We start from the raw sequence: 18997 nt of genomic DNA on the forward strand, positions 1-18997 counted from the left end.
GTTTTTAAACACCCCCGCCCCCCCGTCGAGCTAAAATTGGTGTGTGTGTGTGTATGTCTATGTGTGTGTCTGTGTGTGTGTGTGTGCAGGGCGCCTGTGGAGAATGGCACGCATCTTGTAGATCTTAAAAAAAATAAATAAAAAAATAAAAAAAATAAACCTGTTTCTTGAATAAACCAAGACATTTATGAAGTTAAAAAGGATCTCAAAGGAAACAGGAATTAACAGCTTTGGAGCTCGATTTCTATTAAAAAAAATTTTTTTTTTAATTAAAAAAATCCTAATCTCCACATTTTTTGCTAGGCGAGAACCGAAGTTTGGAGGTAGACGAGCAGGCGAGCGGTGTGCCCGGGCGCAGAGCATGAAGGCCGGGCGGGCGCGGGGAGCGGGCGCCCGCCGCCCGGCGCGGGGGTGAGCGAGAGAGAGAGCGGAGCGCGTGTGGCCGGCGCCGCTCGGCCGGGAGCTCCCGCGCCCGCGCCCCGCGCCCCGCGCCCGCCGCCGCCGCCGCCGCCGCCCCTGGTGCGATGGCGCAGAAACCCCGTTGACAAGGCACTGCTTTTTCATGACGGTGAGTTTCCCTTTGAGTGTATTATAATTTTGTGATAAAAATTTCAAGGAGAAAAAAAAAAACACACAACCTCCTTCCTCTGCCTCTTTCCTTCGGGGAGGGGAAAAGCGAGGGAGGGGGGGCTGGAGATCTATCTCCAGACAGACAGAAAAGAAAGAGGAGCAAATTAAACACCGAGTTGCCAAAACCAGGATATTAGGTTTCAGCCCAGAGAGCTATTGGCTAAGGCTGTGTTTTTTTTGGGGGGGGGTGGGTTTGTGGGTGGGTGATGGTGGTGGTGGGTGGATGTTTAATGGACACGGAGAAAAGGGGAATCGAGTGTTTATGCCTTTCCCAGCGCCGCCCGGGCCCCGGGAAGACCAAGTTCAGTGTCTCGGGCGGGGGCGCGGGCGGGCGGGGGGCGGCGGGGCCGGGCCGGGGGCGCCTCGACGGGGTGGGGGCCCCGGCGCCTTCTTTTTTTTTTTTTTTTTTTCCTTTTCCGCGGATGCAAATTTCTGGAGCGGGGAGAGGGAGAGAGCCTGGGAAGGGGGGTGGCGTGGCGGTTGGTGGTGGGGAGGAGAGGGGAGGGAAGCCTTTTAATGACTCATTGATTGAGCCGGTTTAAAATTAGTTGTGTGCGCCAGCGAGTGTGTCTTCCGCCCCCCGGAGCCGCCGGGAGCCGGGAAGGAGGGAGCGGGGCCCGGCGGGGCCGCGAGCAGGGGGCAGGGAGGGCCCGAGTGACGGCGGGCGCGGAAGAAAAATAAGCTTTTCCAATCTCCTCCCCTCGGTTTTCCCCCCCTCGTTTCTTTTCTCTCCCCGAAGCTCCTGGGTGTGAATCGCGTTTTCTTTCTTCTCGGCAAAATGGACCCCGCGGCTCGGGAGGGGGAGGGGAGCGGTGGGCGGGCGGCGGCGGCGCCCGGGCGGCTTGTTTCTCCTGGCTTCCTCCTGCCCGCCGCTCCTGCGGGCGGCCGCGGCGGGCACAGCTCGGGCCCGCACTGCCCGCCCGGCCCGGCTCCCGGCGCGCGCCCGCCCCGGCCCGCCGCCTCCCTCGCCGCCTGGCCCCGGAGCCCCGCCGAGGACCCGCGGCCGGGCCCGGACGAGCCGTGGCGCCGCGCGGAGGACCCGGCCCGGCCTGGTGCCCGCTGCGGAGCCCGCGCGGCCGGCCCGGAGAGAAGAGGGCCCGGGCCGGCCCTGTCTCGGCCGAGAGGGCGCCGGCCCGATGCGGTTCGCGCCCCCCGGGCCGCCCCGACTGCGGATCTGGGGGTGGGGGGGCGGCTGGAAGGCGCTAAGATGGCGCTGGGCCTGGCCCCTCGCCAGGGCTGGTGGCGCAGTTGCTCGGCGGGCGCCATCTTCCCTGGCGGCGTGGGCAGCGCCCTTCGCGGATGCTCCGCGGGCCCGGGCGGCGGGAGGGCCGCGGCGAGGGGGCCGGACTCTGTAAAGGGGGCCGGGGCCGCGCAGCCTTGTCCTTCCCCGGGTCCCCAGACCCCAAAGCCGAGGCCGCCGGCTCGGAGCGGGCAGCGGCTGGGGCTGCGGCGTCTTGCTCCTTACCGCTGGCGTTGGAGGGAAGCGGTGGGCTGGGGTCGGGCCTTGCAGCCGCTGGGCTTCCCCCCCGCCCCCCCCTCGAGCCCGCATGTCTCCCCGGTCAAAATTGGGGGTGAGGGGTTCCCGTCGTCTCCCCTATGGCCTGAAACTGGACGGCTTTGTCTTCCTCGGCCCGACCGGGGGCCAGGGCACTGGGGCCTTTCCTTAGTCCTCTTCCAGTTGAGAGTAGAGTCAAACCAGGTTACAAAATTGCAGAAAAGAGTCCAGGGCCGTGTCTGGTTTCCAGTGGCATGGTTCTCTTTCGGTGCCCTACGTTTCTATTTTTCAGTTAGTTGTGTTTTAAAACAACCCTGGAGAGACATTTATCTAGTTTTCAAATTGTGGGAAGGTGATGAGTTCCAGTGATTTGAAACTTCTTGTTGGCTTTCATATTACTATTCCAAATGGTAGTAAGTTAAAACAGTTACTTAGAAGTCTGACTGAAAAATTAAACTTGCTCTGAAACACTCCGAGGTTTTTTTTCTTTCCCTTTCTTAAAAAACCTGCCCTGTGTTTTAGGTCATCTCTTTCTTATCACTGTAAGGTTTCTCAGTTCCCCAACTCACTAAAATGTTTCCTTAAAAGCATCCATATAAATGTTTATCTGTGCTGTAGTAGCTCTATATTAAGAGGTGTGTGTGGGTTTTAACTTTGTTTTAATTGTTACTGAAAAGATTACTGAGAGGAGGAAAAAACGATGTAAAGCTCTGATCTCTCTAAGAGTCCGCCAAGATGGAAATTAGCTGGTTAATTTCTAATGGATAAAAGTAACATAGTGGCACCAGTAGGCGTGTCTTTGTGTTTACAAATACAATATATATATATTGGATGTTTTAGACCTTCTAAGACCTAACATATATTGAACGCAGCTGTGTGCCAGGAACTGAGCTTGGTGGTTTATTGAATTCCTACTTACTTATCATATCAGCCCTGCAATATTGATTTTATTAGTATTTATCTACCAGGGAAGATAGAGGAATTGTTCAGGGTCTTGCAGTTTTAAGTGGTATAACTGACATTGGAGCCCAAAAGTCGTGTTCTTGTCTGTACACCTATGGTTTCCAAATCTGAGCATCAGAATAAACTGGGGAGATGTTTTTAAATACAGATTTGTAATATCACCTCTTTTTCCTTCATTATTTGTGAGGGCCAATTGGGATTTTTTCAAATGGTTAATCTGTTAGGCAATCTCAGTTTTTAAGCTTCTGACTTTAAACTTCTTGAATCCCCTAACTCCCTCCAATTTTGAAATTCTGGCCCACCCAGGACCCCCTAAATCTAAGTATGTAGTAGTCTGTGTGATTTCAAAGCTCTCCAGGTGATTTCAGTGTGACAGATACACATTCGGAAAATCATTGTACCACGCTATGCACTGTGCTGCTGGCTCTTTTTTGAAGTGGAACATGAGACGTGAGATCCATATCATTTTGAGTTTCAGCACAGTTTTATTGCTCACACCATTCTCATTTTTATTTTTCTCCTCTAGCTGCCGTTTATCAAATACTGAAACTATTTTCTTACAGGAAGAAGGTTTACGTATCCTAAGACACTAAAATCAATGTACATTTTAAAAAGTGCATCATCTCATTCTACTCAGAAGCCGTACAACACACAGGCTTCTGTAACTAGCTGGGCCATCTAGTTTAGTCAAGACAGCCTTGCAGCAAAAATAGAATTGAATCTAGGTTTGGTACGGAAATTAGAAATAGGGTAGAAAAGATCCTGAAATAAAAACCTAGAGATAAATCCTTGGAAGAAAGGGTTCTTTTCTGAATTTTCAATTGTGAAGGTATCTTCTGGGTTTTGGGAAGTAGGATGGGGAAGTTATTCTGAGACCTAATAAGAACAGCGGATGCATAAAGACACAGGGTCAGGCAGAAACAGCCAGAGCAGGTGATGAAATCATTAACTTCTCTGGAGCCAGGACCACATACTTTCCTTATTTTGTGCTTTCCTTTCTTCATTCTCAAATCACTGTTGTATTTAGTAATTGCTGGGGGAATGGTTGAAAACTTTAGTTTTTGATGCACATGTCAAAATTAGATATCTTTGCATGTGTCCACATTTGAACGTTTTCATGAGGAGCAACTGTTGACTGTAGTCTGTGTCCGGTCTAGACCAGTAGGCGGGTAGAGTTCTAGTCTTTGACTGTCCTGTGTGGTTTTTCTCCCCTTGTTTTTAATGGTAAATGCCAAAGTAATTATATTCTTTGACTAGAATCCAATAAAGCTTGAAAGGAAGGGAAATCTAAAATAAACCTGCCTACAGAGAGAGAGTAGCTTCTTAAAGTGGCCTTCAGTGGAAGTCAGGACAGACAAGATCTCTGCCCCATGGAATTTACATATGGTGGGGAAGACAGGAAATAAGTCAACACATATAATCACAATAATTACAGATTAAGACAAATTGTCAGAAGTTAACCTGGTAGATCTAAAAGTGTTGTGGGGAGTGACTGTTTTGGTGAGTCAGAGCGGCCCTTTGAAGAGGTGACATTTGCGCTGAGACTTGAAACACGAGCTTGTGCCAGCCCGTGAAAAGCTGCGAGACATTCCTGGCCTGGGGACAAGTGTGAAGACTGAAAGGCCCAGAAGGACGTGGGTGTGGGAACCGAGAGAAGCAAGAGGAGAAGGGACTGAGTGGAGTTGGAGAGATCCTGCAGGGCCTCTTGTGTGAGGCAGTAGGGGTTTGGGATTTTATTTCAATGAAAATGAGAAGCTATTGAAGGGCTTTAATTAGGGCAGTGATAGGTTTTTGTTTTTAAAGATCACTGGTTGCTGTGCAGCTCAAGAGAGGAAACAGGGCAGTTAGGCTCCTGCGATAGCTCGAGATTGATGGTATCTGAGGCAGGGACAGTGACAGTGGCGATGCATTGGAGTAGATGGGGGGTTTCAGATATATTTCGGAGGTGGAATCAGAGGTATTTGCTTAGTGGGTTGGCTGTGGAGGGAGAGGGGAGCAATCAAGGATGCCTTCAGTTTTCTGGTCTAAGCTTTGGGTGGCTGATGTTGCCATTGGCTAGATGGAGAAGACTGGAAGAGGAGCAGGGAGGGGGGGCTTGATAACAAGAGTTCTGTGTGGAACCTGTTATGTTTTTGAAAAATTGTGATACATCCTAGTGGAAAGTCAAGTAGGCAGTGAATATTCAAGTTGAGCTGAGAGGAGTGGACGTTCGTTTTGGGAGTCACTAGCATACAGCTGGTATGTCATGGAACTGGTTGAGATCATTTGTGATCACAGAAGCCTTAAGATCAAGCCCTAAAACACTTCCAATTGCTAAAGGTTGGGTGAAGGGCACGGAGAACATTCAGCCATTAAAGTGGGAGAGTGAGTGAGTTATCGTTTTCAAGAAAGAAGGAATGGTCTCCTCTGCCAAATGCTGCTGAGAAGTTAAGCAATGCTGGAGAAGTGGCCGTTTGGATTTGGCAACAAGGAGGTGGCTGTTTTGATGAGTAGTTTCAGTGGCATATGGGGACGGAAGCCAGATTGGAATGCACTGAGAGAATGGGAAGTGAATGTAAACCGCTTGTTGGGGAAGTTTTGCTGTAAAGTGAGGAGAGAGCAGTGGTTGGGGAGAGAGCTGGGGTCAAAGAAGAGCTTTTTAAAAAAATGATGGGAAATAGAAGAGCATTTTCAAATAGGGTAATGAGAATATCTAATAGAGAGGGAGAGACTATGCAGAAGAGAGATCAGACTACCAAAGGAGCAGAATTCTTGAGAAGGTGAGAAGGAATTCAAAACACAGAAGAGGGTTTGCCTTTGGTGGGAGCAGAAAGATTTGCAGTGTAGCAGGCGGGAAGGCAGAGACTGTGAGCACAGGTACAAGGAGGTTTTAGAATTGGAGGTGGAATATAGGGCTTTCCCTTCTGATGGCTTCTGTTTGTTCAGTGAAGTCTGAGGCAAGGCCAGCAACTTCCAGTAGGGGCAGAAGGGCTGATGGTTTGAGGTGAAAGACAGCTCACCTAGGACAGCAGGACAGTGAACTCACTGAGAACCGAGGTAGGATTGCTGGGCATTATGGAATGCTTGGCTGTGGCTTGGGGGTCGTGAATTTAAGGTGAATCCAATGAACTAATTTAGTTGTGGTTTTTTGCCGGCAACATTCAGCTGTAAAAGGGAAGCAAAGAGCAGGCAGGTGATTGGTTCGACCGGGATTGAAGGTTGGCTCCCCAGATGTGACAGAGGAAGAGAGGAGCTAGGGAGTTGAGGGTGCTTGCAAGGCGACGATCACAATGATGAACCTTGGAAGATTAGCTGGGCAGGAAAGCAAGAGAAGATAATGGGGGTGGGGGCCATGAATTTAACCATGAAAACCATTCTTGGTTAAAAATCAGTTAATGGGTACAGAGTTTCAATTTGGGATGTTGAAAAAGTTCTAGAGCCTAGATGGTGGCGACGGTTGCACAACAATGTGAATGTACTTAATGGCACTGAAACTATACACTTAAAAATGGTAAATCTTACGTATATTTTACCACAATAAAAAAACTGAATCAACATTTTTAACATGTAAACATTTGTGGCAGGCACAGATGTTATTTGTACACTGCCTTGGACTCTTTGCAAAATACTGTCTTTTCTATGAAAGAAGGTAGTTTTAGAAAAAAATCTCGAATTACTGAGACTAAAGAGAATGTCCTCTCTTATCATGTCCCAAACTTAAGCGTGCATAACAGTCACCTGTAGACAGAGATTCTGGAATGGGACCGAGGAGTCTTGTGTTTTTTGTTTCCCTGTTCACTGATTTATTCTAACCTTTTAGCATAGCGTTTACAACAACCTGGGTACTTGGTAAACATTTGCTGATTAGTACTTAGAACCCAGGTAGAGTAGAATGATGGGAAGCAAGGAGGGAAAAACAATTTTCTGATAGAGATTAGCAGTGCCTTATTTTAGAGGGATGTGTGAGAAAAAGAAGCAGAAAGACCATTGAATGTGGCTGTTGTTAGCATTCGACATTCTGACCTCTGCAGGTGATGAGAAAAATCAGGTTACAGGGTGGGGAGGGAGAGAAATAACTATTGGGAAAGTCATTTTTAAAGATTCAGACGATACCAAGTGGAAGTGTGTCGCACTCCCCTTGACCTCCCTTTCTCCATTCTTTCCTCTGAATCTGCTGCCATTCACCTTTTCATGAGGTTCCTCTCTTCCCCAAATTGCCTGCAGAATAAATAACAGTAAAGTGAAATTAGAGAAAAGGGGTGCAGGGTAGATGATAGGATTCAAATAGTTGTCTGTGGTCTTCACTGAGAGGATAGCAAGGTCATTTGTCAGGGACAGAGGCGAAAGGGTTTGAGTTTAAAGAGAGAGAAGTAAATTTGTGGAATGTATCAGATGTGGGGGGAAATGGATAAAAGAAATGGTACTTAGCTGTGAAGAGGCAACATGAATTGGGTAACGTACCAGACCCATCTGCATGGCATGGTTCTCTAGTGATGAATAATGTTGATAGTAAAAGGGGAAAATGCAGTGGGTGACGGGGCTGGCAGAAAGCTGGGGTTGGGGGGATAGTTAAATGAGTGTGGAGGAGTGGGAGAGCCCTAAAGTGGAACCCTTGTTAAGTGGTACCTTGCTGAATGGAGACAGAACCCAGCATGTGGTACCCACTTGTAGTAGGGCTCAGGAGAGCTCAGGGGCTGTCAACATAAGTTGTATGGGAAAGTGGAAGGAAGAGGTCTTGGGGAGAAGCTGCTGGGGACTCTGATTTAATTTTTCCTTGCCTCATACATGCTTCCATTCTGGAAAGATCCTGAGACCCCACTGTACCAGGCTTAAACCCAGGGTCCCCTTAACCATATCAATTTTAATTTATATCATTGTGATTTAATTATAAATTTCTTTAATAAAGTTGCTAAATTGAACATTTTCTGGTTTTGTGGGTTCTTTGGCTATCTTGCAAACACATTAAACACTTATGTTACCTCAAATAAAAACCCTGTTGGTGAGGGAATGAGGCATGAAAGGTATTGCCTTTCTAGAAGTGGCTTATTTGAGTTCACCCAAAATTCAAGACACTTCCTTGTATCATCAGAAATTAAACTTTGTGTCCTGACCTGTAAGTGAAACATTTTCACGAGGAAGAAAATATGGGGGAGGGAAGAAAAATAATATGTGTTAAATCTTAACATTGTTTCAGGCCCTGATGAGTGTTTAATATTATTAAATTCTCACAACTCTATAGGTGGGTTTTGTCTCCACTTTTATAGATAATGAAATTGAGGGTTAGAAAGCATGAATAACTGCCCAAGGATACATTACTAAGGGGCAGAGCTCTGCATTGTACATTTTGCCATTGGTATTAAGCCCAGGTATAAATGTAATCTACAAATGAATGCCTTGTAGTTAAACATTTTGAGGTCTGAAAATTGGATGACCTTTTTTTTAACAAAAGGAACAGGGAAAAGCAGTGTGTTTTTTATTTTTTTAAAGACTGGTACCTGAGCTAACAACTGTTGCCACGCTGCTGCTTTTTTTTTTTTAATTATTCTCCCTGAAGCCCCCCAGTACACAGTCGCACATTCTAGCTGTGAGTGCCTCTGGTTGTGGCATGTGGGATGCTGCCTCAGCATGGCCTGACCAGCAGTGCCATGTCTGTGCCCAGGATCTGAACCAGCAAAACCCTGGGCTGCTGAAGCGGATTGTGCGAACTTAACCACTCGACCATGGGGCCAGCCCCTGTTTTTATTAATAAATAAAAATTTATTTTTAAAATATCAGACCAAAAAAACAGAATCTCTTATGTTGATAGTCAAATTTTAGGTCAAAGCAATTATTCTGCAGATAATTCACTTTTTATTTGCATAGTATGGCAAGCCAAACATGGGGACCATTTTAGCTCTATATCTGGTAGCAATCAGGAATTATGAATTATATCTTTGACTGAAAATAATCCTAATTGGGGGGCTGGCCCTGTGGCCAAGTGGTTAAGTTCACGCACTCCACTTCAGCAGCTTGGGGTTTGCTGGTTCAGATCCTGGGCATGGACTTGCACACCACTCATCAAGCCATGGTCCCACATAGAAGAACTAGAATGACCTGCAACTAGGATATACAACTAGGTCCTGGGGCTTTGGGGAGGAAAAGAAGAAGATTGGCAACAGATGTTAGCTCAGGGCCACTCTTCCTCTCTCTCTCTCTCTCTCTCACACACACACACATACACACACACACACACACAATCCTAATTGGAAAGAGAGAACACTTAAGATGTTAAACATGATGTGGTGGAGCTCACGTTGTTCCCTTGCTTGGAATGTTGTCAATGTAAGCACAGTAATTACAGTACAGATTTAGGGGGAAAGTCTTTAAAATGTACAAAGTATGATTCACTTTAAGGAAGCATTCTTTTAAAGAGGCCGTATTGTAGGTTGAATTTACTAAGTTGTGGCCAGTAAGATATGTCAAAACAAATTATTTTTTTCTTTGGACTGTACAAGAAAGCTTAGCCCTGATAGACAGCAATAATTAAAGATCATGAAACATTCCCACTGTGGGTTCCTGAGTTCCCTGGGGCTGGCCTACAGCTCTTGAGCATCATGCTGCTCACTGAACAGTTTGAGGTGGTGCGTGAGTTCTTCATGAGAGGCCGCAAGAACTAACTTGAATTTTCCTCCTTGCCCAGTGAGAACCAACCCCTCACTGCTTATTAGTGGTAAACCTAATTTGGGGAGATAAAGAATTTCAAAACCTTGTGGTAAGTGTAATGTGGGAGAGAATTTCAAAATTTGTTATGTAGACTGTAAATATTTTGAACAAAGCTACAGAGTATTGAGACCTCGATTCTATGTATTAAAATAAACCATCTTTAAAAGTTGCTTGCAGTATAATTCAGATATGACTCCTTTTACTGTAATTTTTTTTTTAAAGATAAATCAGTTTATCAAGTTTGTGGTTAAGTATCTCATTTTATTTTTTAATTTTATTTATTTATTTTCTTTTTGAGGAAGATTCGCCCTGAGCTAACATCTGCTGCCAATCCTCCTTTTTTGCTGAGGAAGACTGGCCCTAAGCTAACATCCATGCCCAACTTCCTCTACTTTATATGTGGGACGACTACCACAACATGGCATGCCAAGCGGTGTCATGTCTGCACCCGGGATCCGAACTGGCGAACCCCAGGCTGCTGAAGCAAAACATGTGCACTTAACCGCTGTACCACTGGGCCAGCCCCCTAAGTTTTATTTTAGAATTGATATTCAGCACTCCTTAGAAAATATTTTACAGTGTTAGCACCACGCACATTAGTAGATTTCTAGCAATAATTTTTAAAGCCTTAGGCATTTCTCCTGAATTAAAAAAAAAGCCATATTGTTGAATAAGCTTAGTGTAATATACATAAAAGTTTTATAAATATGAAGTAACGTAGAGTAGTTTATAATTCTTTTCAGAATTCATTTCTCAGTAAATAGTAGAGCTAGAGAAACCTGGATGCCATTTTGAGAGATTAAATTTAAAATCTGTATTTGGCAAACATAAAAGCATTAAATACACTTAGAATTAATTCAAAGAAAGTTTTCTAGAGCAAATTTTAGTTTTCTAAACTGGACTTAACCTGGAAACTAGAGTACTAGTGGGTTTTTTTTAACTTGGAGAAATGTCTTCAAGTTTGGAAGTAACCTTTTCCATGTACAGAGACTGTTACAAGAAAAATCAGATTTTCTCCTGATTACTGAGAGTAAAAGTTATTTTTGATTGTGTGGTTTTGACTTGGAAGTATTTCTTCTCGGATTTAAAATAAAAATGGTGCTATATTTAGATTCTTTTAACGCTGATATTTCCTAGAAGTGCAAAGAAATATGTTTAGAAATAGATCGGTTTATTCCTACTTCCTGTTTGTATTCTGACTCTCGGGATCTGTGAGAATCTTAGTGTTGGAGAGGTCCCTGGAGCCCAGCCCCTTCCCTCTAGGTGTGATCACACTTACAGATGAAGAGCTGCACCCATAGACCTCGAGATGCCTTTTTTTAATTTTCAAATTTTAAAAGTGTTTTACTTGTTTCTCTTTAAGTCTGACTTGATATGTCACATGATAGATTTAGGATTATTTTTTGTTACAGCTTATGTAGGTAAAACAGTCTGAAAGTAAATGTCCAAAGAGAATAATACAAAGAAAAATGAAATTTGGGTAACCATGTTGTTTGAAAAAGAGGGGTGGGGAGGACCTTAACATACCTAGAAATGTAAAATAGACTTTGTGCCACGGAAAATACCTAATTTATACCAGAGAAAACTTGCTTATCTTTGTCTATCATATTTTATGAGTACTAATATATTAGTGTACATTCTTTTTTTATTTTCACTGTCATGTTAGAGTTTTAAGGTTAAATTAGACATAGAGGGACCAGCCCTGTGGCCGAGTTGTTAAGCTCATGTGCTCCGCTTCGGCGGCCCAGGGGTTCGCCGGTTTGGGTCCTGGGCACAGACATGGCACCACTCATGAGGCCATGCAGAGGCGGTGTCCCACGTGCCACAGCTAGAAGGACCCACAACTGAAAAATACACAACTGTGTACCAGGGGGCTTTGGGGGGAAGGAAAAAGAAAAGAAGATTGGCAGCAGTTGTTAGCTCAGGTGCCAATGTTTAAAAATTTTTTTAAATTAGACGTGTAATCAATTAAGAAATTACCATAAATCATGCAGGGTCTGTTTACAGATCTCCCTCGCTAACGCTCACAAAGAGAGTTGTGGATGTGCTACAGTCGCGGTGACTGGAAAGATCTGCATCAGATGTTAGACAGTTGTCTGAACTATTTTTCAAAAATATATGCATTGGATGTGCAGTACAAAATGAGCAATATAGAGAGAGAGATTTCTATAAATACATGTATAATAAAAATTTAGATAATTTTTTTATAGAACACATTTTCTTCATTACAGTTAAAGGCTCCCCAGCTAGAACTCTCTATCATTAGATCAAAAAACCTGACATAAAACCTATTTGACCTTAACGTTTTATTTTTGTCACATATTACATAAATTCCAAACTCATAATTATTATTTAAAATATGTTCTGTATTTCAAATTATCTTACTATCAAAACGTTACCTTGAGCTTGACTCTCAAGAATGTCTTCAGGGAGCGGGCCCCGTGGCCAAGTGGTTAAGTCTGTGTGCTCCGCTTCGGCAGCCCAGGGTTTCCCTGGTTCGGATCCTGGGCGCGGACATGGCACTGCTCGTTAGGCCATGTTGAGGAAGCGTCCCACATGCCACAACTAGAAGGACATGCAGCTAAGATATACAACTATGTACCTGGGGGATTTGGGGAGATAAAGCAGGGGAAAAGAAAGAATGTCTTCAGTGATCCAGCCCAGTGGCGCAGCAGTCAAGTCCACACGTTCCGCTTCGGTGGTCCGGGGTTTGCCAGTTCCAATCCCAGGTGCGGACCTATGCACTGCTTGGCAAGCCATGGTGTGGCAGGCGTCCCACATATAAAGTAGAGGAAGATGGGCACGGATGTTAGCTCAGGGCCAGTCTTCCTCAGCAAAAACAGGAGGATTGGCGGCAGATGTTAGCTCAGGGTGAATCTTCCTCAAAAAAAAAAAAGAACGTCTTCAGGATATAAGATGCTATGAAAGTCACAAGGCAAATATTTTCAGAGCATGACATGGATTTGGTATAATGTGTATGTCATATGTTATCTACATAACATATATACCTTTAAAGTATTTTCCATCCTTTTAATTTAAAATTAAATATTTTATTTTTTTCTTAGCTCATACTACTTTCCAGAATGTTTCTTTTCTAAATGGAATATCTTATTTTGACAAATTACTACTGTAACTATTTACTCTGAAGGAAAAAGCCACTGTATTGTCATGTCATCATGAAATATTTATTAAATGCTAATTTTCTACAAGGCATTTGGAGAGTACAGGAACATAAAATCTAGCATATAGATAGTAGGTGCACATGGAAACGTACACGGCAGTGTATGGTAGGTGCCAAATGAATGGTACAAGTGAGAGCCTTTGAGGTGTGTGAGAGAGCATCCATCCATCCATCCACCCATTCAGCAAATACTGTTGAGCACCTCATGTGTGCCAGTCGCCTTCCTAGGCTCCAGGATGCCTCAGTGAACAAGAGACCAAGGCCCTGCTCTCATGGGAAGACGAACAGTAAAGCTAGATGAACGTTGTAGTAGGTTACGGGGGGCAATAAAGCAAAATAAGGAAGACGTGGAGTGCTGGGGGCGGAAAGGTGGTCCTGGTGGATCATGATCATCTGAGCAGACTTGAAGGAAGTAAGAGGACACCTGAAGGAACAGCATTCCAGGGAGAGGGCAGCCGGTGCGAAGGGCCTGAGACATGAGCGTGCACTTGGTGAGTTCAGGGCACGGCAAGTCAGCAAGGGCTGGGATCACAGGAGGTCAGAGGCGGGGGGACAGGGAGGGCAGTCATGCAGGGCATTGCGGGTGCTCACAGTTGAGCATAGAAAAGGATTTGGTTTCTACAATGGGGAAAATGGGCGTTCATTGGCGGGCTTGGATTTATGTTTTATAGGGATTACTCAGGAGGTTGGGCTGAGCATAAGCTGTAGGGGGTAAAAGAGAAAAAGCAGAGACCAGATGGGAAATGATGGCTTGGACTAGGGAGACGGCAATGGAGGTGGTGTGTGTTGGATGGATCTATTTTGAAAGTATAGCCGATGGGATTTTTTTCTTTTTTTTTTTTCTGCTTTATCTCCCCAGATCCCCCCGGTACATAGTTGTCTATCTTAGTTGCAGGTCCTTCTAGTTGTGGCATGCGATGGGGTTTCTTGATGGATGGAATGAGGGGCATAAGAGAATGAGCAGTCAAGGCTTATGTATAGGAAATAGAATTTGAACTGGAGCCTAAAGGAATTTGTTGACCAGAAAAGATGACATAAGCAGAGGAATTTACATGAGAGAGCACTAAATTAGATGAGGGGTGTATGAGAGGGGCAGGAGAGTGGGGAAGCTTCTTGGGGTGGAGTAACAAGTTTGTAAAAGAGGAGAGAGGGGAAAAAGGAAGGCTGGGAAGGGACTTTGGGTTGCTTTGTGAAATGCGCTAAATCAAGGCCCAAGGATTTGAAATTTTCCCTTACATAGTAAAAAATCATGAACGTTTTCAAGCAAGGCAGTGATTTGACTTAAAGAAGCTCTGTAGTTAAAAAAAGCTTTGGAATCAGACAGAGCTGAGTGCCAACCGTCGCTCTTTTCTCTGCTGTCTTGAGTAAGATACATAACCTCTCTGAGGAGTGCCTCAGTTTCTTCCTCTGGATTGAGGATTTCCCTGTCAGAAGGAGCTCGGAAGGATTAAGTGAGATCGTGCATATGAAGTGCCTGACCCATTTGGGTCTCAGCTGTCGCTGCTTTTTATAATTATTATTATTATAGAAAAGTAATGTTAAAGCAATGTTTAGTTAGACTCGTCTGCTAACAGTGAATGAAGGAGTGAATGGCTCCCTTAGAAAATGAAGGGGACTTTTTATCTAAAGTGAATTATTCCTGTCAGCCAGTGTTTCCTTCCAAGTCTGGGCATTGTCCCTTGTAATTCCTGTTAGTTGTCCAGTTGTATACTTTTATCAGACCAGCAGGGGATGTGATACAGAGTTTTCCCCCAGAACGTTTAGAGATCAAATCTAATAGGCTCCCATCTTCATGTTTCCAGCTGAGTGCAAAAAAGTCTGAGAAATTTAGCAGCAGAAACCTGATGTCACTTTAAAACCCAGTTTCCAAAAATTAATGTCCTACTGAACGCTGTTCTGCAGAACTCAGGTTTAGAAAATTCTGGGAAAGTGAAAAAAGGCATATGGGCTCTGATTACGTTTAAATATTAAAACGTAACTTAAAAAATAAAGATATGCTGAGGCCAGCCCCAGTGGCCTACTGCTTAGGTTTGGTGCACTCCACCTCGGCAGCCCAGGTTCGGTTCCTGGGCATGGGCCTACACCGCTCGTCTGTCAATGGCCATGCTGTGGCAGTGGCTCACATACGAAAAAGAGAGGAAGAATGGCAACAGATGTTAGCTCAGGGCAAATCTTCCTCAGCAAAAAAATTAAAAGTAAGTAATAATAAAAATAAAATACACTAAAGAAAAAGACTGCAGAAGCATGTACCAAGGTATTAGTCAGTTGGGCTGCCATGATAAAATACTGCAGGCTGGGGGCCTTAAACAACAGACGTTTATTTTCTCACAGCTCTGGAGGCCGGGCAGGATTGCGATGCCTGCCCGATTGGTTGCTGGGGCAGGCCCTCTTCCTGGTTTGCGGACAGCCGCCTTCTCGCTGTGTCCTCACGGGAGCTCTGCTGTCTCTTCCTCTCAGAGCGCCAGCCCTATCGGATTAGGGCCCTCCCCTTGTGAACTCATTTAACCTTAATTACCTCCTAAAGACGCTGTCTGCAAATACAGTTACTCTGGGGGTTGGGGTTTCAACATGTGAGTTCGGAGGGGACACAGTTCAGTTGATAGCTGTCAGTCGCTCCTGCTAGGCGGTAGATTAAGTGATCCTCATTTTCTTCTTTATGCATTTCTGTACTTTCCAAACTTTCTGCAGTTGGGGTGTTGGATGAAACTAGATTCCACTTCTAGGTTCCACTTATTTAAGGTACCTAGAGTTCATCGAGACAGCCCGTAGAATGGCCGTTGCCAAGAGCTGGGGCGGGGGGTGTGAGTGTTTAATGGTAGAGAGTTTCAGTTTTGCAAGATGAAAAGACTTCTGGAGATGGATGGTGGTGATGGTTGCACAACAATGTGAGTGTACTTAATACTACCAAACTGTACAATTAAAAATGGTTGATGGTAAATTTTCTATGTATTTCACCACACACAAAAATTCCCAGCTCCCTCCCCCACTGTAAAACCAAAAAAACTTCTAAAAAATACATAGTTTTTGGAGTTAAACAGACTGGGTTTAAATACTAGTTCTGTGTTGATGTAGTGGCTCTCAAACTTGAGTGTGCATCAGAATTACCTGATTAGGGGCCGGCCCTGAGGCTGAGTGGTTAAGTTCGCGAGGGCTCCGCTTCCGTGGCCTGGGCTTTGGCGGTTCGGATCCTGGGCACGCACATGGCACCGCGCATCAAGCCATGCTGTGGCGGCATCCCACATAGAAGAACTAGAATGACTTACAACTAGGATATACAACTATCACTGGGGCTTTGGGGAGGAAAAAAAAAAGAGGAAGATTGGCAACAGCTGGTAGCTCAGGGCCAATCTTCCTCACCAAAAGACCATACCAAAAAAGAAGAATTTCTTGGGTGGCTTCTTTAACAGCCCCTGAGTTCCTGATCCAGTAGGTCTGGGATGGGCCTGAGAATTTGCCTTTTTAACAGGCTTCCAGGTGACTGAGAACCGCCGGCCTCGAGCAAGTCTTGGTTTCCGAGTCTGTAAAAATGGGTCCTTGAGCCCGTTGTGAGGCTGATGTGAGAGTATCTGATTCAGAAACTCTTGGCATCAGATTGTTTCCTTTTAACAAATAGTTAACTTGCTTTATTTTCAAATAATTTCCTTTGGATTTTCTTCCCATGTAATTATGGCCATTTTATACAAACATGAAAAAAATAACTTATTTTTAGAAACATATATTAAAGTCCTTAAAGATGTAAGAGGCATGTAAAGTTAACTTTGTTTCTTAGGAGAGTAGGATTCTTTCAGTTCAATGACTAGGGTTATCATTGGAACTGATATTTAATATTCAACTTTTTTCTTTTCCAAATTAAATCCATCTATGTGGGGGGTTATATTCTGGGAAAATAAGAGTTATGGCAACTCCCTTCCCTCCACCCCCTTTCCATAAAAAAATCCCACAAACAACACCTCTGGGAAACCCTATGTAAATCATGAGGGTAAATATTATTCATATCTCTTCAACTCTTCTTAAATCTTCTTAAGGATTTCCACCTTGTGGCTATCTGTGAGGGGTACAAGGGGAAAATGAACCTCTGGGTCAGTGTGTTTTCTAAACTAAGTTCCATGAAAGTCTCTAGAACTGAACTGTCCGACGTGGTGGCTCCCAGCCACATACGGCTATCAGCGCTGGCAGTGTGGCCAGCACCAACTGCGATGTGCTTTCGGTGTCAAGTCCACACCAGATTCTGAAGACTTTGTATGAAAAAAAGGATGTAAAATATCTCATTAATTTTATATTAATTACATATTGAAATGGTTATCTAAATAAATACTAAATTAAAAATATTTTATTCAGATCCAAATATTTTTTAGATATTCTGGGCTAAATAAAGTATGTTGAAATTAATTATCCTTTTAAAAAATTTGGGAACTAGGAAATGTTATATCACGTATGTGGCTCTCACTTGTGACGCATGCTGTCTTTCTGTCAGACACCAGCACCACTCCAGACCTTCTGGGAGTTGATAGGTGTTGGGAATGGAGTTGAAGGAAATAAAGAGGATTCTTTGGCAAAGTAATTGTGGGAAATAATGAGTTTTAAAAAGCAGGAGGTCTAATTTGCATTGTGAGTTACCAAGAAGGGCGTGTTATATGTAATGTTTCCCAAAGTTGTTTCGTTGTGGAAGCTCTGCCTGCCTTCTCTGTTTAAAGGACTCCTTTCCCCAGAGTCTTACGTGGAAAAGATGGACATGCTGCTCTCGGTCTCTGTTCACAGAGCGCCTTTCCACAAGCCAGTGCCAACAAATATTTCTCCCTGCTTATGCGTACCTTTTTATGGTGATAGATTTAAAACAATATGCTTCACTTTTCTCAGCATAAATACCTTATATTCAGTTGATTTAAAGTTTTAGAATTTTACTTGATGGAGTCGTGACATTTTCTGCTGTGGGAGAAAGTGCTTTGAGATTCTTAGTTGCTATCTTTTGGCCTGGGAAACATTTACAGAAACAAACATTCCAAAAATCATAACATTTCCACCCACAGAGATGAGAAGCATTGTGGGCTTGGGAATTAAAGATCTGAGTTCAGACTTCTCTCACGCTACTTACAAACTCTGCAATGTTAGGCAAGTGTCTTTCTTCTCCATAAAAGCAGGGATAGGGCCGGCTGGTGGCGTAGCGGTTACGTGCATGTGTTCCACTTCAGCAGCCCCGGGTTCACCGGTTCGGATCCCAGGTGCAGACATGGCACCGCTTGGCACACCATGCTGTGGCAGACGTCCTACATATAAAGTAGAGGAAGATGGGCACAGATGTTAGCTCAGGGCCAGTCTTCCTCAACAAAAAGAGGAGGATTGGAGGCAGATGTTAGCTCAGAGCTAATCTTCCTCAAAAAAAAAAAACCAAAAATCAAAAAACAGGGATAATAATACGGACCTGACAGGATTGTGTTAGAAGGATTGGAACTGTGTGAAGTGCCTGGCAGAGGGAGGGCACTTAGTAAATGTCACCTGCTATTCCAGTTTTTATCACCTCATGGGCCTTGGTGTATCAATTAATAGTTAAAGGGGCTTAATGTGACTGTAAATATCCATACTAGTATATGTTTATTTTCATACATATTGATAATGCTTTCTGCAGTTTGGAAAATTATTTCACAGGAAAATTATTGCCTCTCCAGTATGATTATCAGCTACTTGAAAGCTGAGATGTATTATTTACTTGTGTGTTTCTTGTGTTTCTGTAATCCTTTACACTGCCCCTCCAGCACAGGCTTAATAAATAAATAATCATTGGATTAAGTCGTCATTATCATTAGTGTGATAAATTATAACAGTACCGCTTAATATATCATGCTATTTTTATGTGCTTTCTTAAAGAAAAATTATAATATTTATGGTAAGAGAATCATTAACAGAAATTGCAAGCTATCATTAGAAGCTTAAGAAAAAGTTAAATAATGACAAACCTTCATAGAAAAATAATTTTACTAATGGGGCTGGCCCCGTGGCCGAGTGGTTAAGTTTGCATGCTCCGCTGCAGGCGGCCCAGTGTTTCGTTGGTT

At 44.1% G+C, this 18997-nt stretch overlaps 1 protein-coding gene across 2 annotated transcripts in view; it reads left to right on the top strand.

Annotated features, from left to right (window-relative positions):
- The first annotated feature begins 348 nt into the window (after positions 1 to 348).
- The window catches only part of BICRAL (BICRA like chromatin remodeling complex associated protein), a 68639-nt gene continuing 49990 nt past the window's right edge, over positions 349 to 18997 (top strand). Inside the window, exon 1 of one of the 2 annotated variants that reach the window (XM_023624944.2) lies at positions 349 to 568. The gene's annotated coding sequence lies outside the window, so the exon portion shown is untranslated. The remainder of the gene's footprint in view (positions 569 to 18997) is intronic. The other variant, XM_070245607.1, reaches the window with a different exon arrangement.

This window comes from Equus caballus, chromosome 20 (genome assembly GCF_041296265.1).
Source record: "Equus caballus isolate H_3958 breed thoroughbred chromosome 20, TB-T2T, whole genome shotgun sequence".
Classification (NCBI taxonomy): Eukaryota; Metazoa; Chordata; class Mammalia; order Perissodactyla; family Equidae; genus Equus; species Equus caballus.